The sequence below is a fragment of the Lichenostomus cassidix genome, chromosome 1, assembly GCF_008360975.1.
Source record: "Lichenostomus cassidix isolate B80296 chromosome 1, HeHo_3.0, whole genome shotgun sequence".
Lineage (NCBI taxonomy): Eukaryota > Metazoa > Chordata > Aves > Passeriformes > Meliphagidae > Lichenostomus > Lichenostomus cassidix.
Genome location: NC_139479.1, coordinates 5,153,229 through 5,178,309, shown reverse-complemented (window position 1 = coordinate 5,178,309; position 25,081 = coordinate 5,153,229). Strand labels below are relative to the sequence as shown.

Here is a 25,081-nt window from a genome sequence, read left to right as displayed (position 1 = left end):
TTAATTCTCCTCTCACCATGGCAATACGTGCACCAAGTAGAAAGACAGTCTATTTAGTAAAGTGCATTTGGTGCTATTTCTGAACTCAAGATACAAAACAGTATCCCTAATGGCTTGCAAGTTTTATTTTTACAGTAATTTCACAAGAACTCAAGTACCCATTAATTTTTCTGACATTACAAGCCACTTCCCCAGTTGTGTTTTCTGCTAAAGAAGTTTTGAACAAGGCTCTTATTTTTAAGAAAAACATTTTTTCCTTGACATTTCATTTCCTACCAAAATTTCTAGTTAGTTTTCTCTGCAAAGCTTCTCCCTTTCCTCTGGGTTAATTCATTCTTGATATCTACACCCTGATGGCATTTTTGTCATCCTACCTGCTTCCTTGTTCACAGCCAGTTAGTCTCCTCAATCCTTCCCTTCCAGGCAAAAAGGCCACCAAAGAAAGAAACCCCACAGGCTGCTTCTACATGTGAAATCAGTTTCAAAGTGTACCAAACTTCAGATGTTTGCTGTGCATTGTCACCCAGCCTCTCCCAAGCAGCCACCTCTGCAAAAAGGGACCCATAGCTCACTTCTGGGCACAGACCAGTAAGCATCTCATTAAAAAGATGACACCAATTTTTATTACTGCCAGCTGTGTTAGCAACACAGGAACCGTGATTCAACACTGCCACAAGTTGTCCAAAGAGGACAAGGAAACTCCATCCTTGGACAATTTCAAAATCCAAGTGGACAAAGCCCTGAGCAAACCAACATATTTCTGAACTAAGACTGGCTGAAAGCTGCCTCAAACTCAGATTACACCCACCCAACTATATTCTTTGTATTTTTTAATAATAAGCCCACAATGACATCCATAGAAATGTCAAAGCCCACAATCTCCATAGAAAAGAAGATGCTGAGATCTCTTATTTGACCATATGAAACCATTCTGAGACCCCTCTCCTTGAAATGCCATCAATGGGCTCTACAGGAAGGCAGACATTGCACATGGAGCAATAATATTTAAGTCCAAACTGCCTGAGTTTTCATTCCACTTCCCAGGTGGTTTTTTTGCAGCCTGCAGTGAGCTTTATGTTGTCATGACTACTCTTACAAGCATTTCACCCTCCTTTAAAACTAATCACATCACAGCTGCAGTACAGACACACCCTACCAGGTAACTCAGCCACAGATTCACTTTTTCCTCTACCTGTGCAAATCTAAGGTGTGACATGAAACACGTTCATCCCTAAGACAGATCCAAGTTTTAGTATTACTGACAACATGTGTTTCATCCTCTTAATCTCTTTGCTAGCATTGAAATGATGGGTCTCTCTCATGGTGTCTCCCGAATTTCAGAGTGCTAAGTCACATCTCTCCCACATCACAGTCTGACATCATTTGTTTGCAAAGGGCAACCAAATCAGCCACGGGGGATCAAATGCCTGGAGAACTGAGCTGCTGCACATCCTCAGTGGAATAGGAACTGCTCCTCTCCCACCAGAGCTCTGTGGCAGAGCAACCACTGCTCAGAGCACCATCAGCCAAGTCCCTGAGGTCAGCTTGGTTTGTGTGCAAGAGTGAAAAACAGCCTGTGCAGTGTCAACAGCTGCTCTTCCAGTCTTTCCCCCAGCCTGTAATATCTCATGTTTTATCTAAGCTCCAACTCAGACCCATATATAGGAATGTCTGTTTAGTTAATAACAATTGTTCTGGTGGCAGAGGAGAGCTTAAGTAGCTTAGAGAGCTGCCTGCCAAAGAAAGGAATTTAGCATGTAGTTCCAAAAGCCCGGCTCCTTATGAACTTGGATTTTAGTGTTGACAGTGCTCACATCCATGTAAAGACATGGATAACAGAGATCATCCAACTTTGTCAAAACAGGCTCTTAGCATGCCCTTTCTCCTCTCCCTGGCTACTTCCATGATACTTGGAGTATTCCCGTTATTTTGAAGACATCCTCATTGACACCTGCCAGCCAAGTGCATCTGGAAATTCCTCAATGGGTTCAAAACACATCACTGAGGAGAGACAGACAGATAAATGTATTTGAACAGGACAACACTACGTTTTATTTCCATAGCAAAGCAGGCTGAACAATCTGCCAAGCTCAACCTCTTCCTCTCATCCCATTTAAAGACACAGCAATTTCTATTTTAGCCCAGATAAACTCATGGTTTAGCCACATGGGCACAGTCACAAAATTCTTTGGGTAACGAGTTTTTAGACACTCAAGGTTTCCATATTTTCCACAAGCAGCAGCCACAGCACAGAAACAACCCCCCTGAAATCCACATTGCTCAAAGCTCCAACTTCTCAGCAAACCCCTGATTTAGAGGAATACTCTACGCTCCTCAAACTGCGTGGTTTGGTGCTACGGCTGTGCTAGGGAGACACAGGCTGTTCTAATCTCCAGGCACTTAGCTCAGAGACAACTCCTCAGTCAATGTAGGACACCTATCATCTCAGTGCTTCGCTCTAAGCTGCCTAAATAAAGCTGCAGAGCACACAGTGGCTTTTCCACAAACATGGTGATATTTCAAGCATAGCCCGCTAGATTATGGGCACGTTATCCACAGATAACACAAACCAAGTCCTGATGTGACAGGAACAGAGCTCAAAGCTCACGTTTCACCAGTTTAGTGTTTACACTGCACTTCCCAACCATTCCCAGGGTTTCCCACAGGAACAACCTGTCCCCATTGTCTGTGAATCACACTCCCAGCACGTGCAAATTAGGAACCTCCAGGTTATTGTGCTTGAAACAATAGATAATAGATTCAGTCCAAAAACACAATTATGGGAATTGCTAATAAAATCCAAGTGAAGATGGACATCCTTAGAGACCATGTGCTAAACTACTGCTTCAAACATTTGAAACAAAGAGAGCAAAGCATAATTTGAGTCAATAAGCAGATAAAATACATGGGCAGTGAAATCATGTAGTTCATTAAAACTGCAAGTCTGTCATAGGTCTCCCCTCTCAAAAAATGTTAAACTATTGCAGCACAAAGAACAAGAGTAGCCAAAACGCTGTGACCTGAATTATTTTGCTCTTAAGGTGCATTAATGAAATCAAAGCATTCACGGCAAGTTCAGGAATTTGGGCACATCACTCAAGCTGCAAGGCAGCTCTAGGAACATGGTAAAATCACTGTCAAATTACCTTCATTTCTAATACAAAGTACACCAATTAATCACACTAAATACTTGTTCATATTCCAGGCTCCTTTGGTGGCCAGAAGCTAAAACATAAGGCAGATTTGGCAGTAGGGGAAGAAGAAAGGAAAAGGTATTTGTTTCAAACATTCTGTAGCTTGGAAATGTCAATTAAAACCCACAAAAAATAATGCAGAGGATTCTTGTGAGTTTATCCTATATATTAAGTGACGATAAGCCTACACAGAGTGATCAATCCATTATTTCTGTGCTAAGTGATTTATTGATTGGTGAAAAAGGACAATTATTTTAGGGCCTCATGTTGTGGGGGAATTTCACCAAACTGTCTGGTATCAGAAGGAGCCTACAGGAGGAGATGTGGCTGGGTAATGGGGGAACCCTCTGGATTATTCCCTATACAGCTGCCCTACCTTTGGCACTCTGGGGGTTCCTCATCCCTTCTCTGCTATCTGAGCACCAGCCTTCACATATCTAAGAAATGCACATTTTATCTTTCTCTTTCTCTTTCTGGGGCTTTTTTGGGGGGGAAGTGGAAGGGACATGCTGATTTCTAAGGCTTGGGGTGACATTGCATCAGAAACGCAGCAAGAGAGCCCCAGGCCTGGAGGGTCCCAAAAATCCCAGAGGAACAAAGAATCTTCACTTCCTTAGATGAATTCCTTAGAGAGTACAAACTACATTTTGCCCACAGAGTGACCGAAATATGTCTGGTCCAGCAAGCTAATAAGGGTGCTCCAAGCCAGGAGAAGCAAAAGATCAGATGGAATTACAGAAAAAACCCCCCAGCCCCGAGTTAATCTCTCAATATGCAAAGTTGATTCCCTGCTGAACTGGTGATCTCTGATCTTAATCACCCCAGCTCTGTCTGAGGATATTCTAAGGGAATTGCAGCAGCCAAACTAACACATTTAAGAAGAAAAAGGAAATAATTAGTCTTTCTAGTTATTTCCTACAGGGCAGGCTTATGCTAAAAAATTAATAAACTAAAATATTTATCAAAGTCACCTTTCTTCAAGCAAAAACAAACTAAAGAGTTAAAAATATCCAAAGCAACAAAGCCAAAAAAGCACTCTGAGGCACTTGCATTAAGTATCCTCTACATCTAATCAAAGAGGTTTGAATGAGCTCTCTTTTCACAAACAAGTAGGTGATGTAATTAATTTTCTTCTGAACCTTGAGGTTGTCGAAGAAGAGGATCTGACCTAATACCAGCTAATTCCTGCTGTGTGCAGAATTGTAATCTCTCCTGCAAACCAGATTTGACCTGGATCCAAGTCAAGAATTTTAAGAGTGAACAAAATAAGGGGAAAAAGAGAATTATAAGACACGTGAACAAAAAAAGGGGGAAAAATAATTATAACAGACGTGTGCATGTTGTGCTCTGTGCATAATGCACAGAAATTTATGTTTGCATCAGTACAAAATCTAAATGATACCAGATGCACACACCACACCCCAATATTGAGTTAAGACATGAAGAATTAATTAAAAACAACACCATGTTCATGTATGTACTTACCACATAAACTTTCTTTTGTTACAAATATTTAGCAGGACAGCTGTAGATGTCCTTAAGCTCTAAATTTCCCGATTTTTAACATTAAAACTGCAAAGTCACTTAGACATGCCTGTTTTTTTGACTATTTTGAGCACTACAGAGACTAGTAATCACACACATTTTAATTTGAAATGTATAGCTGAGAGTTTACATGTCTGTAGAGATTCACTGTAAAGCTTAAATGTAAATAAACTCATTAATATTACAAGTGTATGCACACACAGACACAGAGGACTGTAGGCTTGTAAATAGTACAGGCATAACTGCTTGGAGGAAATACTTGGCAACAACAACAACAAAAAAGCCAAGATCATCCTACACAGATTTTAATTTCTTTTGTTTTTTAAACACTTTATAAAACAAACAAACAAACAAACAAACAAACTGATGTGCCATGCTGGAATCTTGTTCACAGCAATTCACACCCCTTGGAAAGTTTTCCAGTCATAGCCATATTAATTCCAACTCCAGCAAGCTTTTCCTTTCATACCTGAAGTGACATGTATTTTTTCACTAAAAAGCCAGTCAACAGATCACACTTGGGTTTCTAAAAGTTGCTGTTTGCTCCAGACATGGCTCTAAGAAGTTTTAAGATTTCTCCTGGCTGAAAATCTTGGATATATGTGGAGACACAGAGAAACAAGGCCAGCCCAGAAATGTAGGGCAGCCCTGCCCAGCTCCTATCCTTCCCAAACGCAGTCAAAACACCCAGCCATGTGTGACTCCTGGCTCTGGTGCTCCCAGTCACCTCCCTCCCAGGCCCAGCTCACCCCCAAGGGGTAAAACCTTAATTTTCATCCACCTGAAACATCCCTTTTCCATGCTGAAGACATGTGTGCTCCACAAAAACCCAAATACCTGGTGAGCCTGTCCTAATTTCCATGTTATGTGCTGAGAGACAGCTGTGAGAACACTAAGCAAGAGCACCAAATAGAAGTGAAAGAAGTCTGTAAAGGCTTGCAGAAAAAAATGGAAATACACAATCACCATCTTGCCCAAGCAGTATCCTTAGCCACTGTGCTCTCAGCTGAATAAAAACATACAAAAACTCAAACAGCAACAAAACCGAGTCCCGTAACAAAGAACAAGAGCACCAGAGCAAATCAGGGGAGGTATCTACCCCAGACACACATCAGTAAGGACACATCAGCCTTCCAGAGCACTTCAAAAGGACCCCAACTCTCCAGCTCACCCCAAGGAAGCACTTTAAAGGACAAGTCACCACCACCAGAGTCGCAGTACAAAAATCCAACTTACCAATACAAGTAATAGGCTAAAGCCAGGACGATGAGCGTTGTGCAGACTCCAGCTAATAAGCATATACTTGACTGGTTTACCAACATCTTCCCAATTTGTTATTGATTAATAAAACAAACAAACAAAAAAAAAACAAAAAAAAAAAAGGAGGAGAAATGGAACAGCAAAAACGCACGATGCGAGTCTTGGCCAGGAAAGCAAATCAGTCTTGACATGGAGGAGGGATTATGGTGACAAAAGCACATCGAGGTAAATCTGGAAGTGCTTCAGCTACTAAAACTGCCTGCTCAGTGGCAGGAAAAAGAGAGCTGGGTGTCCTCTCCATTACATGGCTTTGTAAACCACTGGACTAAAAAAGCCCTCTTACCTCAAGAATGAAGGCATGAATGGGGCAGGAGTGGACTAATATTTCAAACAGGTAATAATTCTCAATAAATATCACAGTCAGGTGGTGTTGCTGACAAACCAGGCTTTTGCTGTAATCCAGTAAGCTCCTTACAGGAAATTACCAGGCTACAATCGACCGGATTCGCTCGCGTGGTTGTACGTGTGCTCAGCACGGCCACTTGACACTTTTTGTTTCTACAGGACCCAATACAGGATTTTAACAAAATCTAGATTTTAGCACACAGGAAGCCACCCAACTGCAGGACCCAACAGATGACAAAGGTATTTCCTCTGTCTTCTCCCTGCTCCAAAATCAGGGCTCTGGGAAGGCACTGAGCAGGCACAGTGCAGGAGTTTGGTTAACAAAAAGGAGATATCGGAGCCTGGAGAGGAAAAAATGAGATGGCAGTGGCTGCACCAGAGTTAGGCCTCTAAATAAACAAAATCCAAACAAAACCTAGCTTAAATACAAAAAATTTATTTTTTTTTTTTTAAATTAAAGTGGTAGTCACAGCCCCCTGACACTCCCATTTTCTGACCAAACTTGAGCAGCAGCACTACAGAGAGCAAAGGCATGGTGTTAGCCCCTCTTAAAGAGGCAGTGTAAAACTACTTAAAATGCAACCAATTGGAAGTTTTTATAACCAAGGAAACAGACAATACTTGGAAGTATTTGGCCAAAAAGGAAAAACAAAGGAGGCCGTGAATTTAAAAGTTACAGACAAATAGGAACTTTTATCCAGTTAAGCAGAGCTGCGTGGAAAAAGAATGTAGAAGCTGCCTCTGAGTTTAACACATACACAAATTAAATACAGCATACTCCAGAAAGTGTGGTGAATAATGGTCCAGTGGAAAACCAGGACAGAAGCACTGCAGCATTCATGAAGTAAAGGAAAGTTTCAGGTGCTCTCCATGCACCAAGCCAATAGGTCCCCCTTCCCTCCTATCTCCTGCACAAAGTCCAGGGTCTGTTGTAAAATCTTTTTCAACCTCACCTATAGCCCAACCACATTTCTCAAGCAACTACACAGATAAAAGTCTTACTACTATCTACATCTTTGTCAGTGAAGGACATAGCTTGCAGCTAAATTCCTGGCTTAGAAATAATCAGTTTCTGTGGGCTTCAAAGGAATTTTTACTGATTGTGCTCCCCAATCTCACTTTGAGACTGCTCACACTGCTTCTGTTCCCAATTGCAGAAATAAGGTTATATTAAATTATATCAAAATAAACCCCAAAGCCCCAGAGACAAACACACACAGAGTTCAAAGATGACAGGAGGGTTTACAGACATGCAGAGTCAGTAATCTGGCACTTGCAATGTTTTCATAGGTGAAGCTCAATCACCAGTTTCCAGGACTGCTGATCAATACTTTTCCAATGCACAACATTCATTACAGAAAATGCACATAATGGATTATGACTGGCCACAGGACAGCATCGTGATTTTTCAAATGAAAACAAAACCCAAAGTAGCAATTATCAAGAGGCCTCATTCGGAAAAAAAATAATTACGATATTGGAATAATTGCCTATATTTGGAACAAGGCTTACTTGTGGTATTTCTATTATAAAAGCTACACTAAAATTATAGTGCTGGTATTCAAACAGCAATTCTATAATACCAGCCCTTACATAACAAACAGAAAAGGAGTTATCTAACAGAAGCCCTATTAGTACAAAATTATTTGAGTAATAGGCCTCTTGCAATGTATAAAATAGATCAATGTTATGTAATTACAAAATGCTGCCAATCTTAGTCTCTGATGATTAAGAAAAAAACTCAGTAGTGTCTACTCTTCTCTAAGACTACATAAAATGCTCCTCTTCACTCCAAGTGGTTGAATTTTCAAGACAAATGGGAATTCATCCTTTGTATTCAGATAAAATTAAACTACAAAAGAAACTTCAGGAGTGTTAAATGCATTTACACAGCAAGCTGTGAAACCTAGGGAGCCACCTCCTAGACAGACTGGGTGAATCTGGAAAATGCTTTGTGGCACAGGCCCATCACTTGTTAAAACAGGGATGCAAAATTAGGGATAAATGAAAGAGTCTCACCTGAGAGATACATGTTACAAGGAGAATGATATACTTTGCTTTCTGGATGGAAAATTATGCAGGGGGAGGGGAAAAAAAAATCAATCCTCAAACATAAGACAGAGAAAGAGCCAGGCAGGAGACATCTGTCTGCATGCAAATGTGCTGTGGCTGAACAAGGAGAAAGAAGCCTCTGACTGCTGCTACCTGGAGCCTCAGCAAGCACCATGTTCATGCCTACGAGCCTCTGCCCAGGTTCAAAGCTTGCCTTTGAAGTGCTGAGCACTAATTGGGAAGAAATGGGAAGTCTGTCTTTTAAGAAGTGCTGAGCTGCTTTAAATTTCAGGTATAAAACGCTACTTTCTGCAGAAGAGGAGCAGTGTGATTTGCTCTCTGATCCACAGTAATGCAGGATCTCTGATGTGAGTGAGCAGGCAGGGGCAGAAAGCTCCTGGGGCTGTCTGGTGGCAAAGCCACCACCTCCTCGATCAGTGTGTCCAAAGGCAAAGCCACCACCTCCTGGATCAGTGTCCAGAGGCAAAGCCACCACCTCCTGGATCAGTGTCCAGAGGCAAAGCCACCACACCAGCATGGAGACAGATGCAGGGCTCAGCACATCCCCTTTGTTCATTTATGCCTCGTGCCTCTGCTCCAGAGTTTGCTGCCACAAGCTGTACTGCCAGGGTGGAAAATATTAAATACAATTATTTATGATTTTTATGATTATTAAATAAATAAGATGAACAGGGTAGAACAAAAGCCTAAAGTGACACCAGAGCTATCCACGCAAGACCAAAGAGAGGCAAAAGGAAAGTTTGCTCCCCTGTCACTACCCTGCTACACTAAACCTGAAAAATCCCTAGAAGAGCATTTGAATGCTCTCACCTACAAATGCACCTCCAAACCAGGAACTGCTCACAGCTTATCAGCAATGGAGAAAGGCAGCTCTAAAACATGGCTGAGAAGCAGAATATATGCCATGCAATTTTGACTTTACAGTCCCTGGTCTTCCTGACAGATCTGTGACAAGTGAGAAAGACCAACCAGCCTCCTGTCACCAGGCTGACATTTGTCACATGGACAAATATACCTCATCAATACATTTCTGTACAGGAAGACAACGCTTTAACCATCAAATTTTCCATGGTTTGACCCTGGAAGGAGACAGAGGCCATGTGGAGATGGAAGAAAGACAAAAGACATCATTCCTCCAAACCCAGATGTTTCAGATCATCCCAGGGAAGACGGAGAAGGAAAAATACTAACACCAAAAGTAGGTGTTCTGCTGAGTTACTGTCACTGAGACAGCTTTGGATAAAACCCACTGGTTTGCAGTCAAGAACACATAACAGGTGAAAAATATGACCTGAAAATGCATCAGGTACATAACCAAACAGTTCCTCAGCAAGTTCAGTGAGCTGAATTGGCAGCCTGAATGACAGTGGGTGGGGAGCTGGATCCTGCTCAGTGCAGTCACACTGCTCACACAGGGCTGTGCATCTTTCTTCCATGACCCAAAGGGGAAGAAAGCAGGAAAGGAAGAGCTGCACAGCAGGACAAGGACCCACATCACCCCCTTCCTCCTTGTATGGGATCCAATTTTACTCTCTTTGATGCCACCTTGACTGCCATCAGCAGCACGTTCATTCCTAAATAAGACATCTATTCTTCTTTTGGATTATTTCACTGACAAATATTTCACAGGGCTGTTATCAGCCTGAATCCATAATTACCTCTGTGGTCAGATGTCTTTTTGCATATACACAAAACCAGGCATCTTCCTAAAAAGATAGACCAGGCTTATCAAGCAGACTGATAGCAAAAACAAATACATGCTGGACAAAGTTGTATTGTTCTGTGTTTTCTGACTAGATCACAGCCCCTTCTGGGTCTGAATACCAATACTGGCAGCAGCCACACACCACACAACCTCTACAGTGACCTCCACACCCCAAACAGCAATTAAAAAAACCCTCAAACCCCCAAAACAAGCCACCATAAGAAGAAAAAAACCCATCCTTTCTCCTGTGTTAATTTGAAGATCATATTTTGAACACAAGGCCAAACTGCATGCATGTCAATGTGCACTTTTGCACATGGTGAAATCTTTATAAATTACAACCAGAATTCTCTACACTGTCCCACAATTTAAAAAAATTAACTTATAAGTGGGAAGGCTGTACATTGTTAAAGTTCAGGCTTTTGTTGGCCATTCAGCTGGGAAACTAAACAGCAGCCACTCTGTAAACATCCCATCCCTCTTTAAAATCCACGTCAGACAAAGACCTGAAAAGAAATATCTACAGCTCTCACCTTTTCTTTAGGTCTCCCATCTCCTGGTGGCTTTGGCATCCTAGTGCTAAATAGGCCTCTAGCAACACATATAGTTAATTTAAGCCATTCTGGATTCTGCAGAGCAGAGGACCCTTCTGTGGTCACACAGTCTTTGAAAGATGCTGCCAACAAAGATCACAAATCAGGACTGGTCAGCATCGCCATGATTCAGTTTCCCTTGTTCAGCCTCTGCTGAACAGTGGCTTTTTAATGCAATGTTTGAGACAGACATGACCTAAATATCCTTTTACTGAGGGCTGCAGGAATCCCAGGAATGATTGGCCCACTAGAAATCCACGCTTGCTTTCCACCAGCCACAACTGAGTCAAACTACGGGAGTTTTCACAGATGCTCACTGCTCTCTTTAGTATTGTCTTGTGCAAACTGGCTCTGACAGATCCAGACAAAAGGACATTAAAAAGTTCTGCCACTGTGAGTACTTTTTCAGTCCTACAAGTTCCACAAATACTGGTACTAATGCGACCACAGGAAATCTCTGAGTGATAACAACCCAAGTCAGGTGGGCAGCTGCCAGTGTGGAAATTTCTGTATCTCTTCCACTTCTGTCAGACACACAAAATCACAGGAGCAGAGGTTGTTTTCTGCTACCTGGCACAGTTATAAAGCACTGGAAGAAATGCAAAATGTGAAATTACTAGTATAAAAGTGAGCACCCATTTCTTCTGGAGCTTGTAGCATTTCAGAACACTTTGACTGCCAAGTCAAAAATCGCTCCTCATCACTTGAAAAATTAGGAGGTAATTAGTAAAAAGAGGTGTTCACTGTACCCAAGCTTCATATTCAAAGGAGCCTATGTGCCAAACTAGAATTATGGATGTCACCACTGCTAGCTTGGCACTGCTCTTCAAAAGCTCCTCAGTCAGGCTGAGTAGTGGTTTGAGAAGCATTAATGCTCTTATAATTCATTTTTATCTGCCAGAATAACACTCAGCTCATCTGCAATTATATGCCAAAAAAATCAGATATTCAAGGGTATTACAAACTGCCTGCAGTTCAGTGCAATGTGTTAATATAGGACACATTTATAGACAATGAGTCGAGCAAACCAGGCTAGCTTCATTTAAAACAAACAAACAAGCAGCCTGGTCTAATTACCAGAACTGATCTAAAAGAATCAATATTTCTCCAATCAAGATGTGTAACAAGAACCTTCATGCTATTTACTCAGCAATGTATAATTGCTTCTTGAGTTGGCAGCTTTTGTTCACTTTTAAGCCCATTAAATATGAACTACTTTTTATTAATTCTATTTAAATTCTTTTTACCTTTACTATAATAAACCTGATTTCGGAATAACTGGAATAATTGTAACTTTAATGCATTAATCAGAAGTATTCTTCTGTAAGTTCATTACTTCCAGGCAACTGGGAGCTTATTCTACGCCTGGTTTGACTGACTGCTCACCAATCTCTAAGGCACTACTACAGGCTCACTCTTAACTCATGCTTAAGGTTAGCATATCCTCAAGGTTTGCTTGTATAACTGCTTTTAGAGTTATTACTCATCCCACATCTGTACCAACGAGATATATCTGAAGCTAAACTGTGGGGTTTGGGGTTTTTAGCTGGGGATTTTGTTTAGGTTTAGGTTGGGGTTTGAGATTTATTTTTTTTTTCAATTTTGGTTTAGAACCCTTTATCAAATAGATAATTTCAGCAGACATTGGGGAACAGTTAACCCAGGGCACATCCTGTGCCTGTAACAGGTGGCATTGTTATACCTTCAGCACAGAAAAAAGAACTGCACAAAGGAGATGCTTGGGCCTTTTGCTCCCTCTTGTTCTGCTTTTAGAGGAGTGTCCTTTATCAGCCATTTTCAATCACAAATGTATTTGGTAGTGCAGTCTCTAATTCCTCAGTCTCAGGCTGATCCACTCTTGTGCATCACTCATCCCAATAAACTTGAACACCACAACCAAGGAGCAAAGGGAGGCTCTCTCCAGAGGTGCAGAGATTGGCCAAACGAAGCCTTGAATCAAAAGTGGCCTTGCTGCTGAGGCAAAATAATATTGTCCTGAAACATCCTGCAACACTATTTGTATTTAAATCTGTATTTGCTGCTGCTTTGGAAAGTACTGCCAAAGGTCCTGAATGCGTGGCCTTCACAGCTTACACATGTGAAAACAATTGCTCCCACAGCCATGCTGGCATTTCCAAAACAATTATGAAAGAGTAAATGCCATGATGGCTTCTTAGAAAGCAGTTTCTGTTTGGATTATTTTTTTCTTCTCAAAATATGCATCCCCAGGAGATCAAGTTTGGTCCTTGAGCTCCACCAGCAGATACCCCCAGCTGGAAGTGGATCCTGTGCTGGCCCAGAACAGCGACCACTCTGGCAATATTATTGGCATTATTGCCAATCTCTGGCATTATTTCCAGGCATAAATGTATCCAGCATTGTTCAGCAAGGCTGCTCTTTCCCTAGGAAAGAGGCACAAAGCTTAATGGGGTTTTTGAAGACAGTTTTTGAAGAGCAGGAGAACTGAGTGTTACAGAAAAAAAAACCCACTGTCATGCTCCCTTCCTCCAAATAAAAGGTACAACGACTCAGTGCCCTATCTATTAAAAACAGATAGGAGAGAACATTACTTCTGCAAGTTGTGCAAAACTGACTCTTAGCCTAAAACCCAGACCACGCCAGACTAACAGCAGGGAAATATCTCTGGGAGCAGCTTTTCAGAACATCACTCTGCCAGTGGAGAGGCCTCAGTCTTACAGGCTTTGAAATCTAACCACAGCCTCCACACTGGTAAATTAAATATGAAAACAGGGACTGTAACTGGTTTTCCAATACACTTTACATTTCTCCTTGCTTGAACTGTAGAAACTCGTGAAACTGTGACTGCCATGACTGCTTTTGTGAGCTGCTTTTAGGTCTAGCTTGATGGATTCTTATACCCACAAGTGCTTCACAAAGATCATTTTGTTTTCCTCTTTGCGGTCCCCAGCTACATTTATATGAAAATTGACTTTTCCAGCAATTTCTACAAATTATAACATTGAGAAGACTGAGAAAGAGAAATGTCCCCATCAAGAACCACAATAAGGACAACAGCAGTAGATGACACAGATGGTTTGTGCTGGAAGTGACCTTAAAGATCATCCAGTTCCAACACCCCTGCCATGGGCAGGGACACCTTCCTCTACACCAGGTTTCTCCAAGCCCCATCCAACCTGGCCTTAGACACTTCAAGGGATGGAACATTTACAGCTTCTCTGGGCAACCTCTGGTGAGCCAGGGCCTCACCACCCTCACAGGGAAGAATTTCTTCCCAACATCTGATCTAAACCTACTCTCTTTCACTTTGAAGCCATTCCCCCTTAACCTGTCCCTAGATGCCCTTGTAAATAGTCTCTCTCCATCTTTCTTACAGGCTCCCATTAGGCACTGAAAGGCCACAATTAGATCACCTTCTCCTTCCCAGACTGAACAATCCCAGTTCTCTCAGCCTTTCCCCGCAGGGGAGGTGCTCAATCCCTTTGATGCTCTTGGTGGCCTCCCCTGAGCAATCAAGAAGGTGAAGGCTGAAGGAATTATTAATGGGATTATTCAACCCATGTAGCTTCCAGCATGGCCATTCACTTCACTCAGAACATTTAATTTCCAGATTATTCTTCCTTGCAGGTTCTGGTGACCCAAGATGCACCACATCTTGCACCACAAGTGACCCAGGCAGCACCACAAAAGGGCACAGGTAACAGGGCTGGGTATGAGAAACTCATATTTTCTCTTCTCTGAACAGAAGCAGAGCTTGAGAATTTGAGAGCTGTCACAATTTAAAATCCTACCCCCCAAGCATATTTTAGCTTCTCAGTAACTCATCAATGGCCTTTTCAAGCCCTACACGCAAAGAAGAAAAGCAAAAATTGCAGTCATGTAAGTTGAAAAGTACTCTACAAAACAGCAAATGCATAAAAAAGGGTTTTCTTGTATTTCTGGGGCATTGCTCCTACACCAGTGTCAGTGAGCCCTGGCTAAAACATTTTACACAACCAGTTTTGAAAGCTGCTGGTCACCATGACACTGGGACAAGGCTACTTTAATGAATCAACCTACTGGGTCTCCCTCCACCCACCAAAGCTGCAGGCAGTCTGCCAGATTCAGCTGCAATAGCTAATTTTTGGGGGTTAAACTTTTGACCCAGGAATATTTTGGGCTCGCAGGAAGTGTCTGTTTGCCCACGTAATGAGCAGGGATCAATGCTTTAACTTCCTCTCTAGCAGGAAAATGCACATCTTAAAGGGATGTAACTTTGCACAGGGTCAATACATGCCCTGAACACAGATTGTGGCTGATCCATTATGTGCTGCTTTATGAATCAGAGCTTTGAGAAATAGTTCACAGAAATCAACATTGTTAGGGAGACTACATGCCCCACAACAGACCTTGAAGGGTGATGATAGAATACTAAAACAATAATTCATGTCTTTGCAAAATCACTAAGATTAAATTATTTTCTTTCAAAAAAAAACCAACCAACCAAACCAACAAACAAAAAAAAAATCTACCAATAGCCCATGAAGGGGCAAGGTATCAGAGATCATCATTAAAATGTCAACATCTGACACTAACCACAGGTTTTAAGATCCTGTCCTGAAAAAACTGTTCTGCTGCTGTGTCAGTGGGGTCTCAGCAGCTTTCCACTTTCCCTGTCTCTGTTTCTAGGACAGACTACAAAAAAAAAAAAAAGGCAAAAAGCAGGAAGTTTGCTGATATACTTAACATTTTCATACCCAGCTAGTGGATAAAATTTAAAGATGTTCAGATTAAAGGCAGCCTAAGATGACCCCACTCATAATATTTCAATGAACCCCATAAAGGAGGTCCTTCAAGCACTGTAAAGGTATAGCTTCCCTTCTTCCACATTTAAGGAAGAAGGAGACAGATGAGTATTTCCAGAGTTCCATGGAGGTTTATTTGTGGTTAAATCTCTGCTGAAATGATCCCCAACAGATACAACATACACGAGACAGCAGAAGCAACAAGCTCAAGCACTGATTTCATTCCTAAACTAAAATTCTCAGAGTGGGAGACTTCTGACGCCTCTCTCATGCAGCTCTATGAAAAGAACAGGGTTTGCACGCCCGTTTTTTTTTTTCCTAAAAGCATATTGCTACAGACAAAACGCAAATACAAAAATGTGGGGGAAGATTTCTTTCTTACCACCACCACTGGGGACCACTTCTGGCACCTGGCAACACTCAGAGCAACAGGAGAATCCCCATCTCCTCCCTCCAGGGAAGTACCACTGCTTATGTCTCAAGAGATTTGCTTTCTCATTTGCCTATAAGCAAAAAAGACATTCTTCAATGAATGAAGGTAGAAATATTTTGTTTAGAAGCAAAATGCAATGCAAACAAGCAGCTGACAACCCAGGTAATGAATAACTCAGACACTTCTTACTAAAATTATGAGTACTTTTCCTTTCTCTGAGGAAAAAAAAAACCTACTTGATCTTTCTTCACACTTACTACTACACTCAGCTCCACAGGTACCAACTACTATTGCTTTCAGAGGGTCTAACTGGCACATATCTACGAAATTAAAAGCAAGTGTTCTAAATTTACCATTTGTCGTGAAATTGCAGCTTCTATCCAGAAAGGAGCAAGGGCTTGCATGCACAAGAACTAGCCTACTTTTCCTAGCTTTACTAATCAGCATAACAAAAGGTTATTTTATTCCTCTTACCTCCAAACCCTGTCTTGAGAGAAGTTACTGAAAATGAAGCAGAAGCAATTATCTACTCTCAGAACACACACTTAATCCCTATATTTTATTAAGAGTGTTTTTTATGATCCTGAAGCAATTAAGCTAATCATTATTTAATTTTAGATTACTGAACTGGAGATTTACTTCAGACACAAGCTCACTTTCCACATAATTTAGTCTCAGTAATTAGAGATGTACTTTACCCAGAGGTGGCTTGTTTAAAGCATGTTATCTAATTTCACAAGCCTCACACCATGAAAGTTTCATGCAGAAATCTACAACCCAAACTTCAAAAATGAGAAAACCCCCAAAGATACTCAGATTTACCAGACTGCAAACCTGTTTTTCCTTAAAAAACAGAAGATGAAAAAATATTTTTCAAACACCTGCCCAGCAAGTTAATGCATCACAAAAGCTAACACAAAGCATTTCTATAACCCACCACTCCTTTACCAAGTTCTAGAACAAAGAGTGTTCCTCTCACACAAATATATCATTTATATACTTATAATTTATCATTTATACTTATAATTATATTAATAATTTATAACTTATTTTAACCAGAAAGTCTGCAGACAAATACAAATGTTTTATTAGGACGCCCAGCAGGTACCTGCCACGGGATGTCACCAGTGATGGAACTTTCAGACACTTAAAGACTTCTGTGACAGTGTTAGCAGAGGAGCAGAAATAAGGACCAGGCAGGTAGGTCCATACTGTTCATACTGACCCTGGACATGATGCCATTGGAAAACTGCTCAGTTCCATCCTACTTCAGGAAAAATTGTGTTGTAGAAACTAAACTGTACTAGGAAATACCAGTTAGCCCTGGCAGCTCCTACCCACCCAGCTCAGCTCTAGGTCTGCAGACAGTTCATGGCACCACTGGCTGCCAGTCCATCTGGGCTGGGACATTGTCCAAGGCCAGTTTTATGTCAAAACACATTTCCTGGCTGTTGGAACAAAGAGTGTCATCTTCCACCGCTGCCACTAAAGAGAAGGAAAACATGACCAGGCAAACATTTGAAAAACATACCCTGCTTTTTGCAACTTTTTGTCTTCTAAATCATCCAACAAAACCAACACGTGCAACTGCTCAACACTCAATTAAAAGTCAACTATACTCAAACCTCTAAAAATGCAGAGGATGCAGATTCATTTCATGACTTAAGGGACAGTGCTTTTATGAATCAGTTTGACTGGCCACAGATAAAACAGGCTACAGAACTCATCAACAACACGAGATTTCAGCAAAGACTGACAAAGAAGAATCAGAACATGAATCTACAAAGGGATCATAACAAAACAGGTTGGTTATAGGGAGTTTGCTCAAAATGACAAGTAAGTGTCAGCTATCTGGATAATCAAGAAACATACTTTTCCATGTGGTATCACATTAAAAGTGTAAACTTGGAGACAGAGGAATTGTGACAGCAGTAGAGATTCTGCCCAAAAGAGATGATGCCTGACAGCACAGCAAGAAAAAGCTGCAGTCTCCTTGAAAGTTACTAATGAAAACATAAATCCCAACAATCATTCTTCTGGTTCATTTTTAACTGATTAATGGCTTGCATTAAAAAAAAAAAAGAGTAAATATGGCAGCTGATGACAGAGCTGGGAAGTAGATTGAATATGAAGGTGCATTGATCTGTTAATACCACAGGCACCATGGTCATAAAGATTGGAGCCACGGGATTGGGATGCAATTGCTCCTTGTAGGACAGTAAAGATAACCACTTGGAAGGGAAATAAACCACTTCAGGCAAAAAAGGCTGCTGAAACCAGAGCAAACAGGTATCAAATGGTCAAGAGTAAGTTCAGGCTTGAACCCTTCAGTACAGCAAAGCTCTGGGAGAAGATTTTGGTGACAATAAACCTACATCCTTAAGGAGGCCCTATTACGACACATTACCCACTTTCTTTAGCTCCAACCAGTTTTGTAGCTATCCATCTAAATATTCATCAAAGGGTCTATGAAAGTATCCCCAAAAGCAGCTGGTTCAGTTCTCAGTGCTGGAGGGGAAGGTGGTACTGTGAGTTACAGAGCTGGGGGGAAGTTGGTTTATAGGCTAAAGTATAACAAATTACCGTGAGGTTCCTGCATATCCACATGACAAACAAATATTGTTAAATTTAAAATAATAACATTAACCACTTTGTTTTCATTGAAATCCTCACATGCAACTATGGCAATAAAAAGTGTTCAATAAAAAAGCTCAGCAAGTCACGAACAGTATCTCATCCTGCTTCCCATTATCTCACAACAAAGGGATCCTTCAAACCAATGCAACACACGTCAAGCTGCTCCTCAGAACAAGCATTCTCTGGTCTTGAAGCAATTCTTGAACACTCCCTCCATGGGCTATCAAAGGGGTCTTTGCCTTTCCCCTGCCTGTGTACAGCAACTCTCATGCAGACATTTTACTAAAACTGATAAAACCGAGGTCAAAGTTCCCAGAACGAGAGAGTGCAGCTGGTAAGAGAATAATTTCTGGTTCAAGATTGAAGCACAGCAGTGTTATGCAAGAGAACAGGATGTGAAAGCAAGCTTTGGTGTGGTACTGCTTATTGTACTGGTGCCTGCTAAGAGGTACTTGAGCCCTAAAGAATGAGAGAGAAGCTCTTTCCATTTAGGATCCTCATCTTTCTCACTTAAAAAAAAAAAGTAGTGCTATATTACTATATAAAACACCATGTACTGGACACTGCAAGATGTATCAAATTGCTTTTCTGATGTCTTCTAAAATGGAACAAACAGATTTAGGCAGTACATTGAGGATAAGAGTCTCATTTAAGCAGATACATATTTTTCCATTTCAAAACAGTCCCACAATGAAATATAAATGTGCACGCACTTAAACACTTACAGTTTCTCTCTCGCACAGTACCTTGTTCTGAATTCAATATAACTTCCAAACCCATGTTTCCATTAGCTACTTTGTGATACCACAGCCTTGAAAATATTCTCAGTGCCCCAACACTCAAGACATACAAGACTCAAAAGTGGACACACACAATTCTATATTCAGCATCATCTCACAAGGAGAATGTTTCATTCCTTTTTATTTCCTCTACCCTTTCTCTCCTTTTACTTAAATAATTTATTAAAACTACTGAAAGTATTTTCTGGTCAGCTTTCTTCCTCACTATAGGAAGTATCAATAACTTTGAATCCCTGGTTCCACAGCTTGGTTCCCTCTCTGAAGGCCATCTTCTATATAATAACCTGATATTGACAGAGTAATGTCAGGGAAAAAAGGGGGGGAAAATGATAATGTATTTTTAATCACAAGTTGAATTTGTCCCTAGATAGCAAAGCTGATTTCATTGCATGCCCTTCTCTCAATGTCTTATGGAATAATCCATCACTGACAGAATGGCTTCAAGAGGTTCCTTCCTGCAACCATCCTACAACTGTGACCATCACCTCTCAGAAAGAAAGCCTCTAAAAACTAAACACTTCCCTAATGATAATTGGGAATCATTGACTTGAAAGTGCTTTCAGACAAAGAAATCTTCACTCACAGCAGGAAAAACAGAGAAGCTGTCAGTAAATTATGATGGGTGACAACAATCAATCAGAAGTGGTTTTCCCCCCTCGTAATCCATACCTGACCTGTGAACCTTTTTTCCACAGCTGTCAGAGGTGGTTTAAGTGGAGTGAAAAGAGAGCTGGAATCATAAATGACACGGAAAGGACAGAGCAAATACCAGTCACTGTGTTGACTGTAAAGCCTTTAGTAAGGAAATCCATTTTAAGCCAGACTACTGACCTAGAAAGACCAATGACAGGCAAATTCTTTCCTTTCCAAGATGAAAATTGGACTTTAGCAAACGAAGCAATTCATTTTCCATTGCAACTTGCAACCAAACCCTTCAGTTTTGAGCCTCCCTCTAAGACAAGATAAGCAAGAATGAAATGGGTGAATGTATCTGTGGCCTCACAGTTCCACAAAGTTCTCTGTTCACTCATCAGGAGAACCTGAGGACCAGAAGCCCATCAGTTTCATCTAACCCTGTCCCTATCCATGTAGATCCAGGGTTCTGATGGACAACCATCCTGAGGCAGGTTCAGCTGTGGCAGCCTAAACCATTACTGCCCTCTCTTGTCCATCCCAGCCTTCTGTCAGGGATCACTGCTCCACAGCCTGCACCTCAGCTGCTCCAATCCACAGCCCAGTGTGCTACTTAAGCCCCCTGCTGAAGGTGGGTTCTTACCATGAACCATTTATTACTTATTTCTTACAGGCAAACTGTGCCAGAATTTTCCAGCTGTGAACTGCTGGGGCTGCAGCAGCTGCACATGGTCCTTCCTGCAGTGCCAATGGCTGGCAACAGCTGGAGGAGGAGGTGATATCTGAGGTCATTGCAGCAGGGCTGCTACACAGCCCTGGTCCAAGTTGAAGAGGTTGAATTATAATTTTGTAATAATTATAATTTTGTAATAACATTGTAATTATAATTTTGTAAATAATTGTAATTCTTCTCCTGCTAGAGACCAGAAACAGGGTAAGTCCTCAGCAAGTTAACTCAGTACAGCACTACTGTGCTGGCAAACTTTCATCTCACTCTCAGCTTCAAATGAGACAGAATTTCAAATACAGGACAGGAAACCATGGCCATGTGAAAATGAAGCTGGGAAAGACACAGGTGCCCTAAGCATGCAGGGCAGAACCTCTTTGAACCAAGGGAAGTGTGCCCTATCCTGGGAAATGTAATCCCAGTTACAGTCCAGACAGGTTCACTCCCAAGAGTAAATTCTTACAGCCTTGCAATTTCTTACAGCCTGGTTACTTCTGAGGTTTTCCCATGACTTACCCCTGATTAAAAGCCTGTATGAAAAACAGTGTAAGACAGTAAGTGTAAGAGGGGAGTTTGAACAGGCTTAGGCAAGGTTTTTGTATTTCCTTGAGTTTGGGAATGCTTGGTTTAGCTGTGTTTATTAATGAAATTTAAATTGTGAAAAAATCTTTAATATTGATGCAAGCTCATCCACACTTTACACAAGAGTTGCCTAAACTCACTTCTGGGAAGAAGTAGGCTCTGAAAGATAATCTATTTTTTTTTTTTAATGACCATTAACTGCACACATTTTTTTTTTTTCTTATTGCAATATATCATGTAAGTCTGTCATGTTCAGAGTAATTCCAATTACTTTTTTTTTTTCTTTTAAATACTGGAATACTCTTTTGCTTAGAATAAGCCCATTATAGAAAATGTTTATGCTAACAGCAGAACATAGAGCTATGTAAAGCACAGTATTCCACAGAAACAAGGAGAGGTGCTGTAGTCAGCACTTAAATACTACAGAGGGAGACCTGAGTGGAGTGAGTGTGGAACAGGAGAGATCTGCAGGGTAAGGGATAAGCCTAACTTCCTAATTTCTCTTCTTCTTTCACTTTTCAAGTCTTAAAAAACAAGAAAAAAAATCAGTTGCAAACTGTGACCTGTGATTTACAGGTAGCTTTTTGAGATGTAGGTCTTTAAATGGACTTCAGTCAGGAAAAAAAAATCCTGAACACAATTCTTCATGATTACCCAGTAACGAGAAGCAATTGATCATTAACTTTCATGCTCTGATCTTCCACAAGCAGGCTTTCCAGTTACTCCAAATTAATCATTTCCTTAGGAACTCTCAGGCAAAGGTAACAGGAAGGAGCTACCTCGTGGGATTTGAGAATTGCAGCGAGTCTTTGGCAGAAATACCTTTCCTTTTCCAGCCTTGAATCCGTAAGATCCCAAAATGAAAATATGTAGGCCAAGTGTCAGTGGCACCAGGATTAAAACTCTCAGCCACCTGCACGTCCCAGCACGCCAGACTTGTGTCACCTTGAGCTCACCCACACCCCTTCCCAGTCTACTTTAAGCCCCCTTTAGCAAGAGACTACTGTCCCCAGGGTCACAAGTCAAGCAGGCTTGGCTAAAAATATTCTCTGACACTGTCCCTCGCCAGGCTCACTGTCTTCCACCTCACCCTGGACATCATCCAGGAGACAGTGACATCCCAGCACTGGACACAAACCTGTCTGTAGTTATTTTACTCCCCCTGGTTAGATTAAACTAACTACCAGTATTTCTGTTTATTCATAATTCAAATACAAGTGAAATTAAAAGGCTCTAGAATGGCAGTCTAGTTAACAACTTTAATGAAGAGCACCTTAGAAATAAAATCTATTAAAAAGCCCTTGAACTAATGAAGTTTGCTCCCTGTCCAAAATCCTTAGCATTCTGCATAAAGAAAGTAAAAGTCTTTTAAAGAAACCTTTTAAATTCTTAACTGCTGCAGGTGAGATCGGAAGAGGCAATAGTGGAACAAGCTGGATTTGCTATCATATCTCATTCCAGGACAAAACAAGGAAAGAACAGTTTAATACACCTCTATCCTGAGAAAAATAAAATTATTCTTTGTTATGGGTAAAGCCATTTCATAGTGAATGAGATGATAATTTTGAATGCATCACCTCTTCAGGCTCTCAAAAAAATTATAGATATGCATATTCATCCTATCGGTATTCATATTAATACTATAAATAATAACACTCCTCTCCAGGGAACAGTGCCCAACAAGAAAAAGAAACACAGTCTTCAGAAGAGCTAACAGTCAAGGCAGAGAAGGCCTAGCTCATCTTCTCTAGGAGAGCCTGTGCACTGGACTTTTAAACTGTCTTTTTTTCCTTGTTTACACAAGGAAAGTTTTTAATACCATCTTAATAGCATTTTTAATTAATCAGAAATTTACATAAATAATAGATTTCCAGAAGCCTGATGAAGCTTGCAATCTGAAATAACAATGTAATTAATTCCTAAGAGGAAGCATTATCTTTACACTGTCCTGCCTTGGTCAAACACAGCGAGAGAATAAATTTGGTTAAAAGCAGAGGGGAGGGAAAAAGAAACCAAGTCAAACAGAAGAGCATGCAGCTGAGGAGGAAAAAATACTTGTGATCAAAGGGTGACACAGCATGGGTGTTTTATTAATCTTGCAGGAGCCCAGGGAGCAGCCCAGCCAAGGGTCTGTCCATGCTCCTCCCCATGGCTGGGGCTGCTCCACCTGTGACAGGAGGAGAAAACCTCACCAGACCATTCTCCCTGGCAGCCTGGGCTGGCACAGGGCCCCAGCTCACCCCAGCCCAGCGTGACTGGAGCAGGTGCCAGCTATTTTTATGTCCAAACTGCAGTTTACATCTGACCTGCTCTCAAGTTCAAAGGGAGAAGCAGCCACAGCAATCCCACAGGGAAGGCAGAGGGATGTGCTGCCGGCTCAGCGGTGGAGAAAGGGAGGCTATGGATGAGTGGGTTGTGGCCCTGGAATGGTCTGCAGGAATGGGCTGCTCCAACCATCATAAACCAGCATCTGTCTGCTGCTGCACAACCTGTGAGATGCCAAAAAGGCCTGACCCCTTTGCCCCCATGCACCACACCACCCATCCTGGCAGCACCAGGCAAGGGGGATGAGCTTGGGCTGAGCTCAGTGTTTCTGGATACTAAAACGTGTGCACAGCTTGTAAATAAAGGAGTGTGGCACTGAATTCATGCATTTTGAAGGGCACTGAAGTAATAATCTAATCTTAAAACTGATTTAAAAGTGTTAACTGATTCACCAGCTCACTCTCACACGACAGATCTCAAAGGACTGTTTGGAACGGAATCAAGCAGCCAAGTATGTGCAAGGAATCGTGTCCACAGCAGATCATCTGCAAATTGAGAATTACTTCAAAATCCACTTCAAGAAAATCATTCTCCTGCTATGAAAATCTCAGCTTCTAGGATTAGAGACCTTTTGGAAGATTATTCATTCCCTCATCTCACAGTTAAATGGATGACAGAACTACTGTATCCTGGACTGTAACTGAAACCATTCAGAGAAAGCAGCTTTCCTATCAAGGGACCATCTTTTCAGTGAGATCCATTATGTATCTCAGGGTTTGACTGAAGTATTTAGTATCCTTTTTTTCCCCCCATAAACACAAGAGCTAAGCAGTCTTCTAATCTTCGAGATAGTAAATGCCCAGCTTCTACAGCTGCAGTAATTAAACCAACTTCTCATTCCATTACCCACATCAAGTCTCTTCCTCGGCATCTGCTCTATTCCCACACTGCACTCTTCAATCAAACCAAGATAAGCTATTTTCTAAGATCAGCTGACTTTTCTGTCCCTCCAGACATCACTGCAGCCAAAAGGGTTCTGAGCAGATATGATGCATCTTGCTAAATATCCAAAAGGTCTCTTTTAAAGGAAGGAAGAAAAAAAATGTAGACGTCAATGCAAGTGGTTATTTTTAGCACCTGAGTTGCTCTATATTTATTCCTTTATGTCTTTCCAAAAAAAGCACAATCTCTGATGAAGCATTACCATAAAATACACTCCACTGGGAAGTCTGCTTTATGACTGTTGGCTGCTGAGCACTGCAACAAGTACATCACACCACCCATTCTACCACACAGGGTGTACACAGAACAACAATGCTTCGTCAGTTCCAAAGAAGTGCTTAAAACGACCCAAACCAAACAAATAACCCAACCCATCCACACAGAAAGCAAACTCCTCGGTGTAGTCTGTCATTCTGCTCAGATGCCACTCTTCAGACTCAAGCTTAAAAAGTAAAACTGCCACT

At 41.3% G+C, this 25,081-nt stretch overlaps 1 protein-coding gene across 7 annotated transcripts in view; it reads right to left on the bottom strand.

The window, feature by feature from the left end:
• Positions 1-25,081, bottom strand: part of AGPAT3 (1-acylglycerol-3-phosphate O-acyltransferase 3) — an 86,515-nt gene that overhangs the window by 32,888 nt on the left and 28,546 nt on the right. For 3 of the 7 annotated variants that reach the window (XM_085046320.1, XM_085046499.1, XM_085046414.1), the window contains one exon: positions 15,921-16,041. The exons of 3 other annotated variants lie outside the window; for them this stretch is intronic. The gene's annotated coding sequence lies outside the window, so the exon portion shown is untranslated. The remainder of the gene's footprint in view (positions 1-15,920; positions 16,042-25,081) is intronic. One more of the 7 variants, XM_085046579.1, reaches the window with a different exon arrangement.